The 14,203-nt window shown below is 37.5% G+C and overlaps 2 long non-coding RNA genes and 2 other non-coding genes across 4 annotated transcripts; 2 read left to right on the top strand and 2 right to left on the bottom strand.

Annotated features, from left to right (window-relative positions):
* Positions 1 to 579: 579 nt before the first annotated feature.
* Positions 580 to 1,504, bottom strand: LOC107895115 (uncharacterized). Its single transcript, XR_001683412.2, has 2 exons — positions 1,306 to 1,504; positions 580 to 878 (listed from the first exon to the last, which is right to left on the bottom strand). It is a non-coding gene; the product is annotated as an uncharacterized lncRNA (long non-coding RNA).
* On the top strand, positions 1,036 to 1,850 carry LOC121204640 (uncharacterized). The gene is made up of 2 exons (XR_005899829.1): positions 1,036 to 1,155; positions 1,511 to 1,850. It is a non-coding gene; the product is annotated as an uncharacterized lncRNA (long non-coding RNA).
* Positions 1,851 to 9,705: 7,855 nt separating this feature from the next.
* Positions 9,706 to 9,812, top strand: LOC121205922 (small nucleolar RNA R71). Its single transcript, XR_005900995.1, has one exon. It is a non-coding gene; the product is annotated as a small nucleolar RNA R71 (small nucleolar RNA).
* A 3,094-nt stretch (positions 9,813 to 12,906) lies between these two features.
* On the bottom strand, positions 12,907 to 13,013 carry LOC121205682 (small nucleolar RNA R71). Its single transcript, XR_005900758.1, has one exon. It is a non-coding gene; the product is annotated as a small nucleolar RNA R71 (small nucleolar RNA).
* Between the last annotated feature and the right edge of the window lie 1,190 nt (positions 13,014 to 14,203).

Raw genomic sequence — 14,203 nt, 5'->3', positions numbered from 1 at the left:
TTAATTTGATAAAAAAATCAGGTAGTTGAGATGGTTTTAGTTTTATTTTCTTTAATATTTTATTATTTTTTAAAAATCCCAACAAAATCTTCCTATTTTTTCCCACTTCTTGTTTCACATTCTTTTTCCTTTATTTTCCCGTTTCACGTTTTTTTCTTTGTTCTTTGGTTGTTTTTTGTTTCAATAATTTTTTTTCATCATTCTATATCCTTTCTGGTTAATTTCGCCCTTGCCTGTTCACTCCTTTTGAATCTAAGTTCTTCATGCTGTTAGTTTTTCGATCAAGTGGGTAAGTGTTTTATATTAAGTTTTATGAGCGTGTTGTTTTTCTTATTGTGGCAAGAGTTTAATTGTTGTGAAATCTGTTGATTTAGGTGAGAATCTCGAATTTAACATTCCTTCGGGATATTAATTCTCGTAGGAAGTGGTTGTCTCTAAATACTGATTTTAGGTTCTAAATACTTCGTGATTGGATTTGCGTCAAAAAATTTCCAGGTGTATAACGAAAATCCTAGAAAATAGCTGTAATAGGCCCATTTCGCCCAGGCCCGTTAGAAAAAAACCAGAAATTAAAAAAAATTAAAAAAAACCAAAAAAAGTTCATCATCAAAGTCCATTTACAAATCACTTATAACCCAATAATAAAAGCCCAAATAAGCCCAACCTAATAAACCTAAACCCAAATCCCTAACAAAATTAACAATCCACTTCTAAAATAGCCCGATTGTCTGGCCCAAATGGCCCGGACAGGTGAGGTCTCTGGAAACCCTAAGCCACCAAGCTCAAGTGCGCAACAGCCTCACACGAAACCAGTATCGCAGCATTCAAGCCTCCTCCACGTCACTACGAGCGATTTCTGCTCCGTATGGCCATAGAACCTGCGAGAAGAATAACAAAAGCAGTAATGCCAATAACAGAAAAAATAAGCTAGCAAATGACAGCAAGAAAATAGAATTTTTATTTTTCTTTTATTTATGCTGTAAATCGGCTATAAAAAACCATCATTTCTACTGTAAATGGATTACGAAGGCATATAGGAATACAAAAAAATCAAATAAATTTAGCAGAGGGTTGAGTTTATTTTTTTAGTGGATCTGGCTTTCGTTTGATTTCAAGGGTGGATTTACTTTGTGATTGCAAAAAAGATAAAAGGAGGTATTGAAATCCTCTTCGTTTTGATAGATCTATCCCTCTTATTTTTTTAAATAGATTTAAAGTTGATTTCATCTAGATCTTTCATTTTTTATCTTCTTCTATTGTTGTTAATGTATAAAAATAAAAATAGGGAAAGAAATGAACACTTACCTGACTTTCGTGATCATGGTCGGTCAGATCCAGGCTATCTTTTGTGCGTCGGCCACCATATTTGGTGGTGTAGCAAGCATTGAAGGGTAGCCTTTGAGAGGCCGAAACCCTAGTAAGGATGATGGCTGTTCTTTAGAAAATGGCAAATAATATTTTCAAAGAAATTTTTTCCAACTTTAACAGCTAATGAAACGGTGCCGTTTAGGTGATGGAGGAACCCACGCATGAACCGACCCGACCTGGGGAGGATCCGCGCACCTAATTGATTTAGGTTAATTACGCATTTGGTCCCTCCTTGTTTTGCCGTTATCTAATTAGGTCACATTTATGTTTCTTTTGTTTTTAATTCTTTCCTAACACTTGTGTGCTGTTTTGATTTGATCCATGTTTACATGGTGCATTCAGAAACTTGGAATAATTGGATTTTTAATCCTCGCACGTTCACGCGCATTGCGCGTTAGTCCTCATTTTAATTTCAAAAGTTTATTTCATTTGTAAATTATCTCTTTTATTTTAATTTTATTTTAATTAATTTTTTTTCATCATTTTTTTTAGATTCATTTCACATTCATTTTTTTTAATTCTTGTTTACTTATTTTTATATTTTGAGCTACTTTGATAATTGTATTTTGTTTTTTAAAGTCATTATTGTAAAATTTTTATATCATATCATTTTAACATTTTGTATAATATTTTATATAAATGTTCTTATACATTATTATATATATAATTCATGATAAAGTTAATTTTATTCTATGTATATTATTAATCTTATGTTATTTTATACATTAATTTCTTTTAAATCTATTCACATATTTTATTATATATCTTTGTTATTTAAAGGAAAATCCTACATATCTTATGTATTATTTAAATTATTATTATATATATATTGGTACATATGTTTGATCTATATACATTATTAAATCCATGTTATTTTATACATATAATTTCTTTTAAATCTATTTGTATACATAATTATGTTTTTAAAATCTATTACTGATGCGTGATATTCGTAACAGGTTTTAAAGATTTATAAATGAAACGTTCTTGAGACTAACTTATTATCACGATTAAGGCAAGTGTACCTATCGAATAGTAGTATAGTTCAACAAGATCGGATTGTCGAACCCAAAGGAACTACGAGTACTAGTATTTACTTCCTTTTTATTATCTAGCCTGAAATTTAAGAGGTTTGGTTGTCTAAACTAATTACTAACTAAGAATGCACAGAAAGAAAAACTTGGAAAAATACTTTTGGGAAAATTCGATTGATTGAGACAATACCTAAGGACAAATCCACCTAGACTTCACTTGTTATTTGACTCTGAATCAGACGATTTATTTATTTGACTTGATCCGTAGAAATCCCTAAGTTATATTATTATCTCTCTCGAGACTAATAACGTCTAATCCTAGGTTGAATAATTGAAATCTCTTTCTAATTAACACCCTAGAATTTCATTAACTCGATCTATGGCTTCCCTTATTAGGTTTCACCCTAATCCGGCAAAATCTTGTCACCCTATCTCTAGACGCGCAATCAGCTCTGCTTAATTATGACAAATTTACTCTTAGACAGGGTCTATTCCTCCTCTGAATAAGAGCTTAACTTGAATCAATATCCTAGAATATCAAAACAAGAATTAAGAACACATAATTAAGAACAAGTCAAATATTTATCATACAATTCAGATAATAATAACAAGATCTGTCTTAAGTTTCATTCCGCTTAGTTATAGGGGTTTAGTTTATACTTATGAAAGAAAACATCTCAAAAGCATAAAGATAACAAAACATAAGAAAACCCAAAACTCCTGAAGGAACTTGAAGGGAGATCTCCAGTCTTGATGATGAATCCGAATCTTGAGATGGATCAATCGGCTTTCCTTGAGTAATCTTGCTTCCTCCCCTGCCTCCCCTTTCCTAAGTGCCTCATCAAGTTTTAAAATAGGCTTTGGAATGCCTAAGAACCCTCAAAATTGTCCTTTTTCAAATTGGACTAAACTTGGGTTCGGTAGGGACACGCCCGTGTGACACACCCGTGTGCGATTATTGAAGGTTGTGGTCAAGGCTGTTAAATTGGCACGGGCGTGTGATCCACCCGTGTAAATCGTGCTTTGATCCTGCCAAATTGACACAGCCGTGTGACACGCCGTGTGAAGAAGTCCAGACCATGTTTTTTTTTTCCTATGTGGGTCTATTTTCTCCATTTTCGACCGTTTCGCGCTCTTTTTACTCTCCTATGCTCTCCTAAGTATAAAACATGAAATTAAAGGATTAGGAGCATTGAATTCACCAAATCTAAGGAGAAACCATCCATAAATACGTTAGGCATGGGGTAAAAATATGTATAAATTACGGTTTATCAAATACCCCCACACTTAAGCATTTGCTTGTCCTCAAGCAAAACCCTCAACTCACAATCAAAATAAATTCTTCTTAACTTATAATTCCTATTAATAATATCTCAAAATAATCCATAAGTAATCATACATTGAGAATTTGATTGAAAGAACATCAAAGTTCCAAAACATTCCAAGTTGAGTATTTTATCATGAAAGCATAGGTGTCTCCCCTCATCTAAGTAATTACCTTCGACTTAAAATATCACAGAGTTTCACATCCTCACTAAAGATTCACTCAAATCACTCGAGGTGTTTAAGGACAATACATGAAGCATTCAATAGTTAATAATGAAAAGTCATTACCATAGGCTTGTATGAAAATCAAATCTCTACCATTATATATTGAAATGAACATTAATCAAAAGGTCTTTAAAGGGTTGTAACATGGCTTTGGTTAGAGGGTGTGGTCACAAGCTGAAAGAAAAGGTTAGAATCGAGATTGAATTGGAAAATTTCCTAAATAGAAAAAGTAATTAAACATCAATTAAGTACAAGTGAGCTTCTTCTCAGAAGATGGAATTTAGATACTGCTGCTCAACAATACCAAATTACTACTAATATGTAAGTATGATTTTTTTTAAAGCAAGTCAAATACATAGAAGAGCAAAGCATAGCTAAGCAATTAGTTCAAATCAAATCTCAACAAAAATAGTGATCAAATTAGGGGATTTCAATAATAATGGTGTATGGGTTAATATTGAGGGTAAATCAATTAATGGCTTGTTAGGCTCAAAGGGGTTTACTAAGGGTTATTATGAAGGTAGGGTTTTGTGGAGTGAGTGGGTTAAACCTAAGTGCCTTTATCATTTTGACATATCAAATCAAATGGTGTGGTCTTGACATGCATAGTCAAGGAAGTTCTAAAATAACAATTCAATACTAACATACTCAAAGCAACAATAAAAGTGAGCATGAAAGAAATAGTATGTGCTCTAAATGCTCAAAATCTCACAAAAATTACGGCTTTTTGATGTTTAAACCTGTGAATTTCAACTCAAGATAATACCTAAACTTGGGAGAAACAACCTATAAAATTTTAAATTCAAAAGTCAACTTATCATGCTTGATTCTTTAATATCTTAAAGTTTAAACAATCAATTCATGAATTCCTAAGTTTTAATTCAAGACATATCAATAAAAATCATAAATTAATCAAAATTCATTCTAATCATGGCATGAGAAGATCACATGAGAATAAGACACAATTCAGGGATTTCTAATGACGATATAAAAGACCCCTCACACTTAAGATGTACATTGCCCTCAATGTACAAAGATAGATATATTGAAAAAGATAGATTGATAATCATAAGATAGGGAGAGAAGTGAAACTTCCTGAATGATGAATGAACTCCTTGAATTAAGGTTATGGAGAATAATCGAATAAAGCAATGATGAGGGTGAAGGAGGATACTCCGGTGGTGGTAGAGGTTGGGTTCTACAAATACTGCGCCAAAAGAATATTATATCTCAAGTTGGCTATGGTCGTGGTCGAGCAGGGCATAGCAGTCATGAAAAACCTTTCTCAATGGAGTTTCAAGTTCTTGAGTAATAGTGAGCTTTGGAGCTCTTTATAACTGTGATAGAATCAGGAACTTTTTTAGGAAATATATAAGGAAGAATAAGTACTCGTAATGAATTAGCCGAAATTAAAAATTGTAAAATAATAATTATAAAACCTAATAAAAATAAGGTGAAAGAAAACTAAAAAGTAGTCTTAAAAGAAAATAAAAGGAACAACATAAAATAATAAATAAAAGTTTTTAAACATCTTCATCGCCAGATGGTTTGCGAGGTGGGGGTGGCGATAAGATGTGGAAGTGCTGACAAATCTACTGCAGAGTAGCATCAATGTTATCGAAGCACCGAAAATACTGTTGCTCGAATTGAGTAAGGTGCTCAGGGATGTCAGTGTATGAAGCCGCTGCATGAATTGGACGATGAGGAGGTGGTGGTTGAGACGGTGGGTCCTCGTGACATGGAGGGACATCATCAGTAATGTCCTCAGGGTCTTCCTCCTCGGTGGACTGGGTGAGGCGGTATTGAGGAGGGTAGGTTCCTCGGCGCTCCTCGATCATCCTCATATATAACATGCTCGAAATGCCCTGTGGAGACATTTGGCCGATGAGAGTGAGGAAGGATGATTGGGCCGCTATGTTGAGGAGCCCGAAGTGTCGAGCCAACTGAGTTACGTAGGGGCCAATGGAGATGACCCCCCTCCAATATCGCTCCGTCTGGTGGCGAATGGCAAGGGCAATGAAGTAGGCGTGGTCGAAGATGTGCCTATTCGCCATACTACATAGAACGTAGGTGTCGTGAGTGTTGACGATGCCGGTGCTCTCTCACCATCCTGCCAAAGTGTGTGCCAAGATGGCGTGTAGGTACCTCAAGGAGGGAGAGAGAGCCGATGCCTTGGAGCGACTGGGATCGTAGGAAGCTGAGCTTGGAACCAAAGCATCCCAACACTTCGAAGGAGAGTAGTGGATGTGGCGATGGAGGGTGTCTTCCATGAACTCCTCCGTATAAAGGCCCAAAGCGATACCGTACTCGGGCACACTTAACTAGTGGACTAAATCGCCGAGACGGAACTGGACCATTCTAGGGTCATCGAAGTTGGTCATGACATCTTGAACATAGAAGGTCGAGCAAAGTTCAAGTGTAAGCTCAAGGTACATTGGCTCGATGATCGGAAAGAAGAGTTCCCATAGATCGGTTGTTAGGAGGGCTCGGACATCGTCAGCCAACTGAACTTGTTCAAGCACAGTCCAGTCAATGCAGCGGCCCACACTTAAAGGTCAGGCTCGAAGTATCTGAAAAAGTTCCTCCTGATTTCCTGGTGGAAATTGGAGAAAGGGGTGTCGATTTTTTGAGATGGGACCCGAGGATGACGCTACTCCTTTCCGCTTCTTCGAGGTGGGAACATCAGTCTTCATACCACGTGATGATGACATTGTACCTGTGTTGAAAAATCGAAACTCAACCAATACATCCCAGAAATAGCACAGAAGCACAAAACTAAATATGAAGATTTCATGAGACTTACGTAGTGGATGAAGTAAAAAAAACTACTAAATGTATCAAGTTATAGTATTATTGGAATAATGTAACAGGAATATGAATGAATGTATATGGGAAGCATAAATTTCATGAAACTAGGAAAAATGAAAAAGTAGAGCATAATTGAGTAACTAAAATGACAAAATTCTTATAAACAAGCAAAAGTATTCTATTGTTCTAACTATCAGAATTCATTTAAAATAAGCAAATAGAGCAGAGAAATCATGAAATAAACAAAATATTCAAAGGAGATAGAGAGAAAAGAGTAAACAAATGCAAAAAGAAGGAACTTGAGGCGTTGAAATCGGTGTTGTAGACGGCGCACGGGCATGGGGGCAGGGCGTGTGGTGTTGCAGTGGCTAGGGTTAGGGATTTTGGGGGAGGGAGGTGATGAATAGTGAGGGGTTTTTATAGATTTTGGGGGACACGGCCGTGGGACATGCCCGTGTGCCCTAATTTTTGCCCGTGTGTTTCGTGAATTTTGAATTTGAGCGCGTCTGACATTTGACCCATGCTCGTGTTGCTCGAGCGTGTGAGTGCACATGGCCGTGTCGTACAGCCGTGTCTCACTTCGTTTGCTTCTCCCACGCCCGTGTACATAGGCCCACGCTCGTGTTAACTTGACAGGTTCACCCACGGATGGGCGTGCTAGTTTGACAGGTTCGTCTACAGTTTCGAGGCACAGGCGTGTTGAACGCCCGTGTTGTTTTGGCAGGTTCACCCACGACCATGTCGCAAAGCCGTGGCGACTTTATCACTTCCTGTGTTGGAAAAATTTTGCCCTGTTTTCGCACGGCCTAAGGCACGCCCGTGTGCCTGGCCGTGTGGTATTTAGAGAGTCTGTGTACCATGATTCGGTTAGTACGTTAGATGTTAAAAACTCAAATTTAAAGAAATTAATACTGTTAGTGCTCGGGTTACCTCCAGAGAAGCGCTTATTTATAGTCTAAGCTCGACTTACTTCTCTGGTGCGTGATCATGGTGAATCAATGAGTTTACACTCCTCATTCCTGCTATTAATTTTATCAACATAAGGTTTAAGATGAGTACCATTTACCCTGAATGTGCCAAATTTGGAATGGTTTACCTCGACCGTACTGTATGGAAAAATACTAATTACCATAAGAGGGGTTGCTTCATTTGGTTCAGAAGTGGCGATTCGAGGATCTGCTGCATCGAGTAGTATTTTGTCTCCAACTTTAAGTTAATTTTTGGAGGAATTAAGCTCCTCATGGCATGGTTTTGGTTTATCGTGTTTTCTCGGTTTATGTGTCCACCATTCATCTAGCTCCTCGATTTGTAACCTTCGTTCTTCATGGATAGGTTCTTTGTTGTTGCTTGGCTTATGTATGTTCTTCAAACCTGTTTTCTGCAAAGAAGGTTGCACTATGTTGTTAGTTTTAGCCAAATGATTTGTACAATCACCTTCGATTTTTGATGTGTTATTAGAATTACGGGCTTGAAGGGTGATTGTTTCGTCTCCCACACGAAGTGTGAGTTCACCTACGCCAACGTTAATAATTGTTCTGGCGGTTGCTAAAAAGGGCCTTCCTAAAATTAAGGGGACGTTGCTATCCTCCTCTATGTCTAGAACAACGAAATCAATTGGGAATATAAATTTGTCGATTTTAACGAGTACATCTTCAATAATACCCTTAGGAAATCTGATAGTTTTATCTGCTAATTGAATGCTCATCCTCGTTTGTTTGGGTTTCTCTAGACCTAGTTGCTTAAATAATTTGTAAGGTATAACATTGATACTAGCCCCTAAATCAGCCAACGCATTATTAAAATCTAAACTACCAATTAAACAAGGAATTGTAAAACTCCCTGGATCTTTTAGTTTGTTAGGCAGCTTATTATGTAGAATGGCTGAGCAGACCGCGTTCAGCTCCACATGCGATGCTTCATCTAACTTCTGTTTATTTGCTAAAAGCTCCTTTAAAAACTTGATTGCGTTTGGTATCTGCGAAAGGGCTTCAATAAATGGTAAGTTAATATGTAGTTTCTTTAGAAGTTTAAGAAATTTACCAAATTGTTTATCTGAGCGGTCTTTCCTTGTCTCATTGGGGTATGGCACGCGAGGTTTATATTCTGTAATCACTGGCTTTGGCTCATTGTGGCCTACCTCATCCTTACCTATGCTTACTACCGTTTTTGGCCTTGGTTCTGCAACTAGCCCTTCCTCATCTTGAATGGCAATAGCGTTGAGTTGCTCCCTTGGGTTAGATTCAGTGTTGCTTGGCAGGCTACCTTGTGGTCGTTCAGAAATCAACTTGGAGAGCTATCCAATCTGAGTTTCGAGCCCCTGGATTGATGCTTGTTGATTTTTGAGTGCGGTCTCGGTATTCTGAAAATGAGTTTCTGACACTAAGATGAATTTTGTTAGCATCTCCTCAAGGTTCAGTTTTTTCTCTTGTTGGTAGGGTGGTTGTTGGAAGCCTGGAGGTGGTGGTCTCTGATTCCCTCGGCCTCCCCATGAAAAATTAGGGTCGTTCCTCCAACCTGCATTGTAAGTACTGCTATAGGGATTGTTTTGAGATCAAGGATTGTTACTCATATAATTTAACTGTTCATTCTCCATGTTGTGGCCATAAGGTGGGTATTCTGAACTGCTTGATCCGCCTCCAGTTCTTCGCATTGCATTACTGGGTGAACATGTGAAGAACTAAGGAAACCATCAATTTTCTTATTTAAGAGTTCTACCTGATTAGAGAGCATGGTGACCGTATCGACGTTATAAACGCTGACTATTTTCATTGGCTTTGTCCTCATGACTTGCCACTGATAGTTATTCAGTGACATCTCCTCTATAAATTCATAGGCATCTTCAGGTGTCTTATTATTTATGGTTCCGCCAGCAGCTGTGTCAACCATTTGTCGAGTCGAAGGATTCAGGCCATTATGAAAGGTTTCAACCTGTAGCCAAAGCGATAACCCATGGTGAGGGCATCTTCTCAAGAGGTCTTTGTATCTCTCCCATGCATCGTAGAGTGTTTCTAAATCCATCTGTACAATGGAAGAAATATCATTACGTAATTTAGCCGTTTTAGCCGACAGAAAATATTTTAATAAAAATTTTTCGGTCATTTGTTCCCAAGTAGTGATTGACCCCCGTGGCAACGAGTTCAACCACTGTTTAGCTTTGTTTCTTAATGAAAAAGGTTATAACCGAAGATGAATGGCGTCATTAGAAATGCCATTAATTTTAAATTTATCACATAGTTCCAAAAAGTTTGCCAAGTGAGCGTTGGGATCCTCATCCTGCAAACCATCAAACTGAACAAACTGTTGTATAATTTGAATTGTATTCTGTTTCAGTTCAAAAGTATTTGCGGCTACAGCCGGTCTAACTATGCTCGATTCAGTTCCTGTTAAAGAAGGTTTATCATAATCATACATAGTGCGCGAAGCAGGATTTTGATTAACAACAATCTCAGGAGGTAGCAGATTTTCTTGGTTTTCAGCCATCTCCTCGGTTATGGTTGAAAAATCGTCCTTTTGCTCGTCCTCTGTGTATCTTAGGCTTCACCTTATTTCTCTCCAATTTCTACAGACTGTGCGGTCGATCTCACGTCAAAAACCAGTGGTCCTGACGGGTTTCTTCTGGTCATAAACTAGAAAAACCTGTTAGAAGGAAATAAGAGAAAAATTAGAAAAGAAAATAAAAATTTAAATTGTAATAAAAGTAAAATGGCTAAAGTAATAAAAATTGAGTTTTCCTAATATCCTAGTTCCCCAGCAACGGCGCCAAAAACTTGATGCGTGATATTCGTAACAGGTTTTAAAGATTTATAAATGAAACGTTCTTGAGACTAACTTATTATCACGATTAAGGCAAGTGTACCTACCGAACAATAGTATAGTTCAGTGATAAACCGTAATTTATACATATTTCTATCCCATGCTTAGCACATTTTATGGATGATTTTTCCTAAAAATTGGTGAATTCGATGCTCCTAATGCCTTAATTTCATGTTTTATACTTAGGTGAGCATAAGAGAGTGAAAGGAACGAGAAACGGGCCAAAAACGGAGAAAATGGGCCAATGTACGAAATCAACACTGCTTGGACTTCCTCACACAGGTACACCACACGGTCATGTCCCTTTGGCAAGGTCAAAGCATGATTTACACGGGTAGATCACACGTCCGTGCCCATTTAACAGCTTTGACCACGGCCTTAAGCAATCGCACACGGACGTATCCCTACCGACCCAAGTTTAGTCCAATTCGGAGAAGGCCAATTTTGAGGGCTCTTAGGCATTCCAAAGCCTATTTAAACACCTGAGGAGGCAGTTAGATAGAGGACGCAGAGGAGGAAGCAAGGAATTGCTCAAGGAAAGCTGATTGATCCATCTCAGAAGCTGGATTCACCATCAAGACTAAAGATCTCCCTTCAAATTCCCTCAGGAGTTTTGGGTTTTCTTATGTTTTGTTATTTTTATTCTTTTGAGATGTTTTCTTGCATTAGTATGAACTAAAACCCCTAAATACCTAAGGGAAATGAAACCTAAGACGGATCTTGTTATTATTATCTGAATTGTATGATTAATGTTTGACTTGTTCTTAATTATGTGTTCTTAATTCTTGTTTTGATATTCCTGGACATTGATTCAAGTTAAGCTCTTATTCAGAGGAGGAATAGACCCTATCTAAGAGTAAATTTGTTATAGTTAAGTGGAGTTGGTTGCGCGCCTAAAGATAAGGTGACAAGATTTTGCCGGATTAGGGTGAAACTTAATAAGGGGATCCATAGATCAAGTTAATGCAACCCTAAGGCGTTAATTAGAAAGAGATTTCAATTATTCAAACTAGGGTTAGATGTTATTAGTTTCGAGAGAGATAATAATATAACTTAGGGATTTATACGGAACAAGTTGAATGAATAAATCATCCGATTCAGAGTGAAATAACAAGTGAAGTCTAGGTGGATTTTTCCTTAGGTATTGTCTTCAACATAAGGGTTAGACGTACTCGTTAAAATTAAAAAATTTATATTCCCAGTTGATGTTGTTGTTTTAGACATAGAAGATGATAGTAATGTTCCTTTAATTTTGGGAAGGCCCTTTTTAGCAACTGCTAGAACAATTATTGACGTTGGCACAGGTGAACTCACACTTCGTGTAGGAGACGAAACAATCAACCTTTAAGCTCGCAACCCGAACAGCACATCGAAAATTGAAGGTGATTGTACAAATTGTTCTACGAAGACTGATCATACAGTGCAACCTATTTTGCAGGAAATAAGTTCAAAGGACACACATCAGCCATGTTCAATCCACAACAAAGAATCTACCCATGAAGAACGAAGGTTACGAATCGAGGAGTTAGATGAATGGCTGACATTTAAATCGAGAAAACATGATAAACCAAAACTACACTAGAACGAGCTCAATGCCTCACTAGATCAGCTTCAAGTTGGAGACAAAGTACTACTAGATGTAGCAAATCCTTGAATCGCCACTTCTAAACCGAATGAAGAAACTCCTCTTGCGGTAACTAGCATTTTTCCATACGGTACAGTCGAGGTAAATCACCCCAAATTTGGCATGTTCAAGGTAAATATACTCATCTTAAACCTTATGTTAATAAAATTTATAGCAGGGATAAGGAGTGTAAACTCCTCGATCCACCATGATCACACACCAGAGAGGTAAGTCGAGCTTAGACTATAAATAAGCGCTTATCGGGAGGCAACCCGAGCACTAACAATATTACTTTCTTTAACTTTTAGTTTTTAAAATCTAACATACGAACTAAATCATTGAACACAGGCTTTTCAGAACCACACGGCCAGGCACACGGGCGTGCCGTAGGTAGTGCACATACCACGGGGTGCAACACAGCCGTGCAATACGGCCGTGTGAAAATAGGGCAAAAATTTCTTCCCCAACACGGGATACGATAAGTAGCCACGGCCGTGCGACATAGCCGTGGGTGAAACTGCCAAAATAACATGGGCGTTTAAAATTAATGGCGTTTCTGATGATGTTATTCGCCTTCGATTGTTTCCCTTTTCATTAAGGAATAAGGCTAAATAATGGTTGAACTCGTTACCAAGAGGGTCAATCACTACTTGGGAACAAATGACCGAATAATTTTTATTAAAATATTTTCTACCGGCTAAAACAGCCAAATTACGTAATGATATCTCTTCTTTTGTGCAGATGGATTTAGAAACACTCTATGATGCATGGGAGAGATACAAGGACCTTTAGAGAAGGTGCCCTCACCATGGGTTACTGCTTTGGCTATAGGTTCAAACGTTCCACAATAGCCTGAATCCTTGGACTCGTGATCGTGATTTTCGTGTGACAGGTTTTAAATACTTATAATTAATTGTTCTTGAAACTAACTATTATCACGATGTAGGCAAGTGTACCTATCGAACAGTAGTATAATTTTAGCAAGACCAGATTGTCGAACCCAAAGGAACTAAAAGTACTAGAAATGATTGTCTTTTTATTATCTAGCCTAAAAATAGGGGGGGTTTGTTTTAACTAACTAATTATCTAAACTAAGAATCTACAGAAAGTAGAGTTAGAGGATTACTTTTGGAAAATGATTGAATTAAGACAATACCTAAGGAAAAATCCACCTAGACTTTACTTGTTATTCTGGCTCTGAATCGGACGATTTATTCATTTAACTTGTCCCGTACAGATCCCTAAGTTATGTTATTATTCCTATTCAAGACTAATAACGTCTAATCCCTAGATTGAATAATTGAGGATTTTCTCTAATTAACACCCTAGGGTTGCATTAACTCGATCTATGGATCCCCTTATTAGGTTTCACCCTAATCCGGCAAAATCTTGTCACCCTATGTCTAGGCGCGCAAACAGCTCTGCTTAATTATGACAAATGTACTTTTAGACGGGGTCTATTCCTCCTCTGAATAAGAGCTTATCTCGAATCGGTATCTTGGGACATCAAAACAAGAATTAAGAACACATAATTAAGAACAAGTTAAATATTTATCATACAATTCAAAAAATAATAACAAGTTTCGTCTTAGGTTTCATTCCCCTTAGGTATTTAGGGGATTTAGTTCATAACTAAAGAGGAAAGCATCTTAGAAGAATAACGAATACAAAACATAAAGAAAACCCAAAACTCCTGAAGGGAAATTGAGGGGAGATCTTCAGTCTTGATGATGAATTCGGCTTCTGAGATGGAACAATCGGCTTTCTTCGAGTAATTCCTTCCTCTCTCTCTGTGTCTCCCTTTTCCTAGTCCTCTAGGGTGTATTTGTAGGCTTTGGAATGCCTAAAAATCCTCAAAATTGGCGTTTTTTTAAATTGGACTCAACTTGGGCTCGGAAGGGACACGCCCGTGTGAGTCGTGCTTCGATTCTGCCAGATTGACACGGCCGTGTGGTATGCCCGTGTGAGGAGGTCCAGGCCGTGTTGATTTCGTACTTTGGCCCAT

Source organism: Gossypium hirsutum, chromosome A08 (genome assembly GCF_007990345.1).
Source record: "Gossypium hirsutum isolate 1008001.06 chromosome A08, Gossypium_hirsutum_v2.1, whole genome shotgun sequence".
In the NCBI taxonomy this organism is placed as follows: Eukaryota; Viridiplantae; Streptophyta; class Magnoliopsida; order Malvales; family Malvaceae; genus Gossypium; species Gossypium hirsutum.
This window is presented reverse-complemented; position numbering and strand designations above follow the sequence as displayed.